Genomic DNA, 11,664 nt, shown 5'->3' on the forward strand with positions numbered 1-11,664 from the left:
TAGACATCAATGGTAAGAAACAGGTAAAGAGGCAGATAGTATAGAAACAGGGTGGCTGTTGTTGTTTGTCCTTTGTTCTCAGAGGACCATTACATTGGGTAGACAGTGCCATGAGGTTCAAGTTAGTTGGATTTAAGTGAGGGGGTGCTATGCAAAGTCACCAACCTCATTTTCGTCTCTAAAGTATCTGGGTTCAGTGGCTAGATATGGATCAGGATGACTGAAGATGGTCCTGGATGCAATGCAAGACCTTAAGGGGATAGGGTCGTGAAGGAAGGCAAAAAGTGTGAGGAACAGGATGAAGAGAGGGAGAGGCAGTAATAATCACTCACTTATCCAGGGATTAGAGTTGGGAGGACTTGGCAGCTTGAACTCATTGGAGCTGGAAGAATGCTGGGGGGGGGGGGGGTGGTAGGGGGAAGGTAGTTTGAGGTCTCATTTTTATGGGATTGTTTTTGGAAACACATTAATTCTTATCCTTGCCACCTTGAGGTTAGTCAGTTAACTTGTCTAAATTATCTCAAAGTTGTTTGAAGACTTTAAAGTTAATTTATGTTTGTTGTCATCACTAAGTTATCAGTAATAATTTGGTATTCTGTTGGTCTTAACTAGAGATATCTGGAACTTGGTTGAGATTTATATATCACACAACCAAAAGGCTCCGACAGCAAATCCTAGAAGACTTTCCCTATTCATCACATATTAACAGAATATGATTTGGGGATAATAAATGATACAGTTTGTATATTATGCCTCTTTGATCTTTGGAGCAGTTTGTATGTGACCTCTAGGTTTCCCTTTGCAGTCTTATTTCCTGCTATTGCTAATTTACATGACCTATTTATAATCTTAGTATACTGACCTGAAGTGGTGGGGTATGGGGTTCAGGGGGATCAGAACAAGATACATTTTTTTTAACACAATTGTTATTCCTGACTTTTTTTTAGTCAAAGGAGGTATAATGTATTTTACACTTTTTCAGATGGAGTCTATATGCATCCTTATGTTTTAGGTGTGTTTCCTTTGGACAATAAATTATTATTAAAAATTAAATTCCCACACTCTATTATGTTTTCATATTACATTTAGCCAGTTTATATAAATTCTTTTAAACTAGACCTATGATTTTATTGGCATAGGGTGCTTAGTGAAAACTTCTTAGATCAATGTAGATTAGCATCTTTGAAATTTGTAGCTATAGCTAACTGTCCTAGACACAGAGTTTATTATCTATTCATTATTTTCAAGCTGTTTTAATTTGCAGTCAGTTTTCATGTCAAAAGCATAAGCTAAAATATAACAAGCATAAGGAAAGCAAAAGGAAAACAAAAATAGCAATTTAGGAAATAAGTATATAGAGTAAGCAAAATCACCTTTTATTTTTTGGAGATGGTATAATGGATTTAGAGAACCCTAGAGAGTTAACCAAAAGTTAATTGAAACAGTAACTTCAGTAATGTAGCAGCATATGAAACTAACTCACAAAATCATCAACCTTTTAAAATATTACCAAAAAAAACCTATCAGATAAAATAAAACTCATGTAAATCCTCTGCATTTCTATATATTACTTACAAGACACAGCAGCAAGAGATAGAAAAAGAAATCCCATTTAAAATATCTTCAGACAACATAAAATACTTGGGAGTCTACCTGCCAAGGCACATTTAGAAACTTTGTGAAAACAACTTAAAACATTTTTCAGGGGCAGCTAGGTGGCGCAGTGGATAGAGCACCAGACCTGGAGTCTGGAGGACCTGAGTTCAAATGTGACCTCAGGCACTTAATAATTGCTTAGCTGTGTGACCCTGGACAAGTCACTTAACCCCATTGCCTCAAATAAATTTTAAAAAAGAAAAAGAATAAATAATATGATTAGAAATATTTTCTGAAATAATACTTCATGAACATTCCATAGAGATTTACTGGTTTAATATTAAATAATGAGATTATAATATAAAACCTTAAATTAAATAGATCAAAAACAGTTTCATTAAAATAAAATTTGACTTCACTTTGATCTCTTTACATTGTTGTTTGTGCACTCTTGAAGAGGACCATGGTATTAAAGCTGAGGAACTCTGGGGATGGAGAAATATTATAATTTCCTTTTGTAGCAGAAACAAATCTTGTACTCTTTTTCCGTACTGTTAAAGTGCTTTCCATTTTGTATTAACTGTTGTAAACCCCATTCTACTTGGGACTCCACAGTAGCCTGGCCTTGGTCACACCCTTTGGGATAGTAGTTATGTAGTTTTAGTAGATTGCCATTCATGGACAGAGGATGCTACCTTACCTCAGGTAGGAACCACTCTATAAGGACCACCCCTGTGACATATGCAGTGGAATATACCTGAAGCTGGGTGTTAACCACTCCTCAAATACAGCTCTTGCTTTTCCCACCACAGAAATGTATTTAAGGAAGACTGCACCAGCTCACTATTTTTGCTATGTGACTCTGCCAGGCAGGAGGCTGACCTCTTTCCTTTCCCCAGGCTGGATCTCTGTGGTCCCAACTCATTGAAGTTGGATTCAAGTTGATCTAAGCCCAGTCACCACTTCATGGTTGCCTCCTTTCCCTTTCCTTTTTCCTTTTTTTAACAGTCTTTGTTATTCTCCCCAGCTGTCTCCTCTTCACTTAATGACTATCTTTTATCCTTGTTACTATTCTCCCCGACTGTCTCTTTTTGCTTTAGCTCATTACCTTCTTAAAACCCATCTTCTTTAACCCTGTTAAAGAACCAAAAAGTGATTCCCCACATGATCACTCTATCATTAGGGATTAGGGGGTCTCCTGCCTTCACTTTAGCCTCTCTTTCCTTTTATCTCAGTACCTCGCTGCTTCTCCAAAGAACCTAACTTGGAAACTTTTTGTAGTAACTTGGAAACCTTTTGTGAAACCTGTGAATTTAAAGTCCAAGTCTTTCTTACCTCCAGAGTCATAAAGTTTGGTGATTTCATTATCCAAAATGAACCACAGCTGTCCCTCTCAGATTTCCCCACCTCTGGTTGTTGCTCTGGCAACAACATCAGGGAGGTGATAACATGAAATCCAATTGAATTGGATTTAAGTGAAGGAGTGCTGTGCAAAGTCACCAGTCCCCTTTTCCTCCTGAGCCTTCTCAGTCCAATGGCAGATATGGATTAGGACAACTGAAGTTGACCTTGGATACAGTGGCAGACCTTGGTCTTTTAAAGTTTAAGTCTTTTCCATGTCACAGTTTAACTGAGGCAAAACTCATTCAATGATTAAGACTAGATAAAGAGGAGATGAGGCAAAGAGACAAAGAATGGCCATTTTGTTTAGACAAAAAAAAATTAAAGTGAGAGGGCAAGATCCTCAGGGCTTCCCATTGATTAAGGCAAGTAAGTAAGAAATGAAGCAAAGAATAGACTCCTTTTTTATTGTAAAAAAAATAGTCTAGGAAGAACAGCCCTCAGGTTTCTGGACAAAATTGAAATAATTGCTATTTACATTCATTCACTTTGAACCAATCAAGGTCAAAATAATGGGCAAGTGGGCTTAGCCTGGAGTTTTGCACCGTTCACGAGCTACCATAAGACTTGAAGGTAGACCTCTGTTTCATCATAAGATAGGGTCTCTGAGTGGTGACATGTGAAGAAGCATTTTCTCTTGAGGGCTTCATCATGACTCAAACAAGTTCTAGCAAGTGTGACAAAGTGTGAGGAATCTCAAGCAAGCAAGGAGTTTTGAAACTTTTTTTTCATAAAATGTGATGAGGAAGGGGTTTGACAATTTAGGAAGCTGACAAGTATCAAGGTACCATTATATTTCAGATTCAAATATTTTACAGCATTTCCTTAACATATTTAAAAACTATACTTTTGGGGGTAATTTTGTTTTATAGGTTTTTGCAAGGCAAATGGGGTTAAGTGGCTTGCCCAAGTCCACACAGCTAGGTAATTATTAAGTGTCTGAGAACCCAGGTACTCTTGACTCCAAGGCCAGTGCTTTATCCACTACGCCACCTAGCCGCCCCTATGGGGGTAATTTTTAAACAAAGTATTTCACATTTTCCAATTACATATAAAGACAATTTTTAGCATTTTTTATTTTTATTTTTTTTTTGCAAGGCAATGGGATTAGGTGACTTGCCCAAGGTCATCCAGCTAAGTAAGTATTAAGTATCTGGGGCTGGATTTGAACTCAGACCCTTCTGATTCCAGGCTGGTGCTCTATCCACTGAGCCACTCTTGGTCCCCTTACATTCATTTTAATAAAATTTGAATTTCAAAATTTCTCCTTCTGGGGTGGCTAGGTAATGAAATGGATAGAGTACAGGTCCTGGAGTCAGGAGTATCTGAGTTCAAATCTGGCCTCAGACTCTTAATTACCTAGCTGTGTGACCTTGGGCAAGTCACTTAACCCCATTGCTTTGCAAAAAACTAAAAAAAATTTCTCCTTCCTTCCTTCCTTCCTTCCTTCCTTCCTTCCTTCCTTCCTTCCTACCTTCTTTACTCCCTAAGATAGAAAGCAATTTAATACAGATTTATGTGCAATCTTGTAAAACCTATTTCCATTTTAGTCATGTTGAAGAAACAACAAAAAGGGAAAAAAAACTTGAAAAAATAAATTGAAACTAGTATGTTTCCATCTTCATTCAGACTCCATTAATTTTTTCTCTGGCTGTAGATAGCATTTTCTCTCATGAGTCTTGGAATTGTCTTACAGCATTGCATTGCTGAGAAGAACTAAGGCTATCAGTTGATCATTGAACAATATTGTTATTTTGTACAATATTCTCTTAGTCCTACTCACTTCACTTTGCATCAGTTCATGTAAGTCTTTCCAGGTTTTTCTGAAATCTGCCTGCTTATCTTTATAATACAATGGTGTTCTATCATTCATCTACCACAACTTGTTTATCCATTACTCCAGAGACATAAAGTTTGGTGATTTCATTACCCAAATTTCCAATTTCCAATTCATTACAATCACAAAAAATAAATATTTTTGTAAATGTAGGTATTTTGCCAAACTATGTGTCAGGCTAAAGGTCTCAAGGATTCATGCAAATAGGAAAGAATTTGGGGAGGCTAGGTGGCGCAGTGGATGAAGCACTGGCCTTGGAGTCAGGAGTATGTGGGTTCAAATCTGGTCTCAGACACTTAATAATTACCTAGCTGTGTGGCCTTGGGCAAGCCACTTAACCCCATTTGCAAAAAAAAAACCCTAAAAAAAAAGAATTCACTATGAGATCAACTGAATTTGGGGACAAAATAAATTTATTTATGCATCACTGTGGATATCAAAGTAATAAGGAATTTAAGTAATAAAAATAAACTTGGGCTGTGTTTCAAAGGGAAATAGAGTTCCCCAAGAAAGTAACAAAGCTAAGAGAGAAATTAAAGACAGTTACAAGGGCATTGCAACCGGGATGATAGCAGCAGCCACCAGTAGGACAACTGGGCTGAATCATCAGCCAGCAGAGGATAAGGCTGGGGTACATGTTGGGAAAGGGATGAAAGGAATTAGAGTAGTACAAGTAAAGTATTAAGGAATGGTACCCATGTAGACTGTGAATGTCACCTAGACTGTGCATGTACTAAGGAGTCAACTTAGTGTTTTCAAGTGGTATCTGAAAGCTATGCAGTGGGATGGGTGTAGATGCAGTAGCTCAAAGACAATCCTTTCAGGCAAGGACAGGGATTGGCCTAGTCCTTGGGGCAAGGTATTTCACTGAAGTTCATTGACCTCATCAGGTGCATTCCCTTTTATATGATCATTTTGGGATACAGACCTATTGGGGGTGGGTGATTGGTAGATTGTTGTCCTTCATTCTTGAAGAGGACCAAAATGATAGCACTATGATAATCAAGTTACAGTATGTCCAACTGTGGCTGATCAGACCAATACAAGATCAGAATGCTTTACCACATGTTGGGTACAAATAGAACATGAGAACATTTAGGGTGGATTCTTTAAATTTGTGCAACTTGCTACTACAATTCTGCTTTGGTCATAGCCCATCAGAGTTGTGCTTTCTATTGTGGAACTTGAATGCTTGAGAAAGGTTAGTGTAAGAAAGGACCTTGTCATGACAGATGATTTCAGAATCTTCCTAAGACAATTTAAATGGAAGCAATTCAGTTTCCTTGCATATATACTGTCCATGTTTCACAGGCATACAGCAATGTGGTCAGTACAAGAGTTTCATAGATCTTTAGTTTGTAGTCTCTCCAGTACTTTCATTTGGAGCCTCTCAGACTCTGAGCTAGTTTTGGCAATGTGTGTGTCAACTTCATTATCAATATGTACATTCCTAGAAAGTATACGGCCAAGGTAAGAGAACCTATCCATAGTATTCAGACTCTCCATTTGATGTAATTGATGGTTCCACATATGGATGCTGTGGTACTGACTGATGGAGCACCTGTGATTTTTCAGTGTTAATTGTTAAGCCAAAATTAGCATAAGAAGCCAAGAATTGATCCATACATTGTTGTATCTCAGCTTCAGAGGCTGCACTGAATGCACAATTATCCTGTGTGGGGTACTGAAACCCTAACCCAAAATGACTATTCGGAGTCCTCTCAAAATGACAGCAAAGAGTTTAATTTGGTTCTTGCAAGAAGTGGGGCAGGTCCTAATTCTCTATGGAAGAGAGAGCAGGAAAAGCTGAATTACAGAAGCTGAAGCAGGGCTAAAAAAACCCCCACAAAATCCACAACCCCCTTCCCCTCCTCTTTTCTGTTAACCCTTACAACAATCAGTCAAACTTGATGGTCTGAAGAGAAGGGAGGGGATTTGCCTGTCTTTGTTTACACCTTACATGGTTAGGGTGACATAATTTTTTCTAGCTGGAGATCCAAATTCTCATGCTCACCTGATTGTTGAGAAATAGAAACTGAGGCCTATGGCTTAGACTAATTTAGCACTACGGTTTTTGAAAAGTCAGCACTTTTGACCCTCACAATCTGCAAATAAAAAATCATGTACTAACACTTCCTCCATGTTAGTCTTGACTTCGTAGCCTTTTCAGGTTGAAGAATTTACCTTGATGCCCTTGGTGTCTTCATCAAAGATGTCCAACAATATCTCTGAAAACATCATGCTAAAAAATATGGGAGCAAGCACACAATCTTGTTTCACTCCATTTGTGACTGGGAAGGCACAAAAGTGCCATCTATTATCTGGAACCCAGGCAAGCACACTGTCATGAAATTGTGTACTCATATACTTCTTCAGACAACTAAATTTTGACATAATTTTCCATAAGCCCTTACAACTGACAGTATCAAAGTCTTGATCTGATCTATAAATATTTTGTACAGATATTCTCTGCTATTGGCATTTCTTCTGGAGTTGTTGGGCAGCAAACACTGTATCGATGATTCCTCAGGCCTTTCTGAAGTCACATTGGCTCTTAGGTAGATAATCATTTTCCAGGTGGAGTGTAGGGTGTGCTCAGGGAAAACTAGTATCTCTGGTGTGAAGATTGTAGAGGGCTCAGCTATCAGGGCTGCTTTCTACCTTTGATGTCTTCTTGATCTATCTAACTCTCACCTGTGATTCCAAGAAGCATACAATATTTTAGCAGACAGGCTAAATCAGCTAAATCAGAAGGGTAATCAAATGATCTCAAACCCATAGATGAGTTAGGGAGGACTGTGAAGCATGTGAAGACTTCCCGGGTATAGTGGGTGGATGAGAACAATCTGTCCTACTGGACATGAAGGCAGATGAAGCAGCTTCTCTGGAGGACTTAGAGCCTGGTTAGGCATCAAAGACACTAAGGTCATCTACCGTATCTTGAACCACCACCAATTGTCTAGATTCTGACTTGGCACTGAATTATGATGACTCTGGAAGAGACAGTGAGGCTGACAACTTTGTGCAACTCTGCTTCACTTAAATCCAATCAAAAGACATCACCCATACCAATTTATCATTTTTACCTGACTTAAAGTCTTGTGACAACAGACAAATGATGAAGTAGCAGGTATGGATACTCTGGGAGCTGTAGTTAAACCCTGTAAACAGGTAGCTCAGGCCACTGGATTGTCTTCTTATTGGAAGCAGCAGTGGGATTTAGCAGCCTTTTTGGGATCACACTATTCATCGCCTAGGAAGGGGCCCTAAAAATTGTGGATTTACCCAACCCTGGCCTGATTACTGGGATTGATGGGGATCCTACCCTGTAGTTGAAATACAAAAAAAGTGCAAAAACCTCTGCAAAGAGGACTTGGTAGATGGAACATCTGTATACTCATAGATAACACAGAATACAGTACACCTAAAAGATAAGTGCTCTTGTTGTGAGAGAATTCAGCACGTAACACTTTCAAATAATACCCTTGAGTGAAACAAAAATGAAGACTGGCTTACTGAAGTCAGAGCTGGATACACCTTTTTTTTGAGTGGTAGCAGTGAAGGGGAGTGATGTGAAGCTGGTGCAGTTTCAAGTAGTTAATTATTTCAATATTTTAACTGATTCTCTAGTCTTCTGTGGGCATACCATCTGCAAGGAGCTGATAGTTTTGTTTCCCTATTACCCATTTTAATTCTTCTATTTATTTTTCTGCTTTTATTGCTTAAGCTAACATTTCTAGTATGATATTGAATAATAGTGGTTATGACCCTTATTCTTATTGGGAAGGCTTCTAGCTTAGCTCCATTATAGATAATGTTTGCTGATATAGTTTCAATGAATACTGCTTGGCATTTTAAGGAAAATTTCATTTATTCCTATGTATTTTAATGTTTTTTAATAATAATGGATACTCCATTTTGTCAAAAACTTTTTCTGAATCTATTGAGAATTAATCAAATAATTTTTGTTGGTTTTGCTATTGATAAGGTTAATTGTGCTAACATTTTCCTTATATTGAACCATCCCTATATTCCTGCTATAAAGTCCACTTGGTCATAATGTATGATCCTGATAATATATTGCTGTAATCTTCTTACTTATATTTTCTTTAAAAATTTTGCATCAGTATTCACTAGAGAAATTTGTCTATAGTTTTCTTTCTTCTTTCGTTCTTCGTAGTTTAGGTATCAGCACTATATTTGTGTCATAAAAAGAATCTGGTAGTACTATTTCTTTCCCTATTTCCCAAATAGTTTATATGATAATGGAATTGTTATTTAAATGTTTGAAAGAATTCATTTGTGAATCTATTTGGCCCTAGGGATATTTTCTTATGGAATTCATTGATGATTTGTTCATTTTCTTTTGCTAAAATGACATTGAGTATTCTATTTCCTCTTCTGATAATCTGAGCAATTTATATTTTTGTAACTATTCATCTATTTAACTTAGATTTTCAGATGTATTGGCATGCAGTTGGGCAAAATAGCTCCTCATGATTGCTTTAATGTCCTTTTCATTGGTGGTAAATTCACTCCTCGTTTTTGATACTGGTAATTTTATTTTTTCTTTCTTTTTTATAAATCAAATTGACCAAAGTTATCTATTTTATTGCTTTTCATAAACCACATTAGATTCATTTTACTAATTCAACAATTGTCTTTCAGTTTTTTATTAATCTCTTCTTTGATTTTCAGAATTTCTCATTTGGTTTTTAATTGGGGATTTTTAATTTGCTCTTTTTTCTAGCTTTTTTGAGTTGCATATTCTATTCATTGATCTTCTCTTTCTCTATTTTATTTGTTAAAACATTTAGAGATATACAATTTCCCCTAAGACCTACTTTAGCTACATCCCATAAATTTTGGTATATTATCTCATTATTGTCATTGTTTTGGATGAAATTGTTGGATTGTTCTTATGATTTGTTCTTTTACCCACTCATTCTTTTAGATTAAGTTATTTAGTTTCCAATTAATTTTAATCTCTTTTCTATGACCCTTTATTACATGTAATTTTTATTGATTATGATCTGAAGAAGCATGTTTTTAATATTTCTGCCTTTCTGCATTTGACTATGTGGGTTTTATGCCCTAATAATATGATCAATTTTTGTGTAAGTTCCATGTACTGCTGAGAAGAACATATTTTTCATTCAGTTTTCTCAAAAGATCTATCATACCTAACTTTTCTAAAATTCTATTCATCTCCTTCCTTCTTGTTTATTTTGTGGTTAAATTTCTCTAAATCCAAGAAAGGGAGTTTGGGGTATCCCTAACTAGTATAGTTTTGCTGTATATATTTTCCTGTAATTCATATAATCTCTCTAAGAATTTGGATGCTACATTACTTAGTGCATATATATTTAATATTGATATTACTTTTTCAGCTGAAGCATAATATATTTTGCTACAGACTTATACCTTTACTCTGTTTCTCCCTGCTTCAAAAATATTTCCTATAAATACAGGATTCTGGTTTTTAATCCTCTTTGCTACCTGTTTCCACTTTATTGGAGAGTTCACCCCATTCACATTCACAGTTATGCTTACTACCTAAGTATTTCTCTCCATCCTATTCTTACCCTCACATTTGTACTTTTTTTCTCCTTTCACCTTATGATTCCTCACCAGTGTTTTGCTTCTGACAACCCTCTCTCAATCTGTTCCCACTTCTATTAATATCCCTTCCTTTTTCTTTCCTGTTTCCCCTCTTATTTCTGCCCTCCTTTCTATTAGCTCCTCTTTCCCTTTTCTTTCTCTTTCCCCCTTCTAATTCCCTATATGATAAGATAAATTCTGAGTGTATATGTTATTCCCTCTTTGAATAAAATCTGATAAGAATAACATTCAAGCAATTTTCACCCCTCCTTTTCCCCTCCTCTATTGTAATAGCTCCTCTGTGCTTCTTTAGGTGATGTAATTTACCCTATTCTGCCTCCCCCTTTCTTTTTTCCTAAAACAATCTATTTTAATGCCTTAATTTTTATATCATCACAGCAAAATCAGTTGATTTTGCCCATAACCTCTGCCTAAGTATACTCCTTCTAATAGAGATATACTTTTCAAGAGTTAGAAGTATCATCTTCCTGTATAGGGTTGTAAACAATTTAATCTTACTGAATAATATTTAATGAATCACATTTTTTCTTTCCTAGTTACCTTTTAATGCATCTCTTCAATTTTGTAGTTGAAGATTGAATTTTTGTTCAGCTCTGATCTTTTCATCAGGAAGGTTTGAAAGTTACCTATTTCATAGAATGTCCATCTTTTCTCCTGAAAAAGTATGCTTAGTTTTTCTGAGTAGTTGATACATGGTTGTAACTCAAGCTCCTTTGCCCTCCAGAATATTATCCTCCAGGCCCTGTGTTGCTTTAATGTTGAAGTTGCTAAGTCCTGTGTATGCTTGACTGTGGGCCTTGATTATTTGAATTGTTTTTTTCTGGCTATCTGCATTTTTTTTCTCCTTGACCTGAAAATTCTTGAATTTAGCTACAATATTCCTTGGAGTTTTCATTTTGGGATCTCTTTCAGGAGATAATTGGTGGATTCTTTCAATGACTATTTTAGTTTCTGGTTCTAGGATATTAGGGCAATTTTCCTTGATAATTTCTAGAATGATATTATTCAAGCTCTTTTTAGGATCATGGGTTTCAGAGTCCAATAATTCTTATATTATTTCTCCTGGATCTGTTTTCCAGATCAGTTGTATTTCAATGAGATAGTTTACATTTTCTTCAATTTTTTTCATTTTTCAAAAATTGTGCTTCATGTTTCATTGAGTCATTAATTTCTAATTGCCCATTTCTAATTTTTAAGGAATTATTTTT

The sequence above is a fragment of the Macrotis lagotis genome, chromosome 8, assembly GCF_037893015.1.
Source record: "Macrotis lagotis isolate mMagLag1 chromosome 8, bilby.v1.9.chrom.fasta, whole genome shotgun sequence".
Taxonomy (NCBI): Eukaryota; Metazoa; Chordata; class Mammalia; order Peramelemorphia; family Peramelidae; genus Macrotis; species Macrotis lagotis.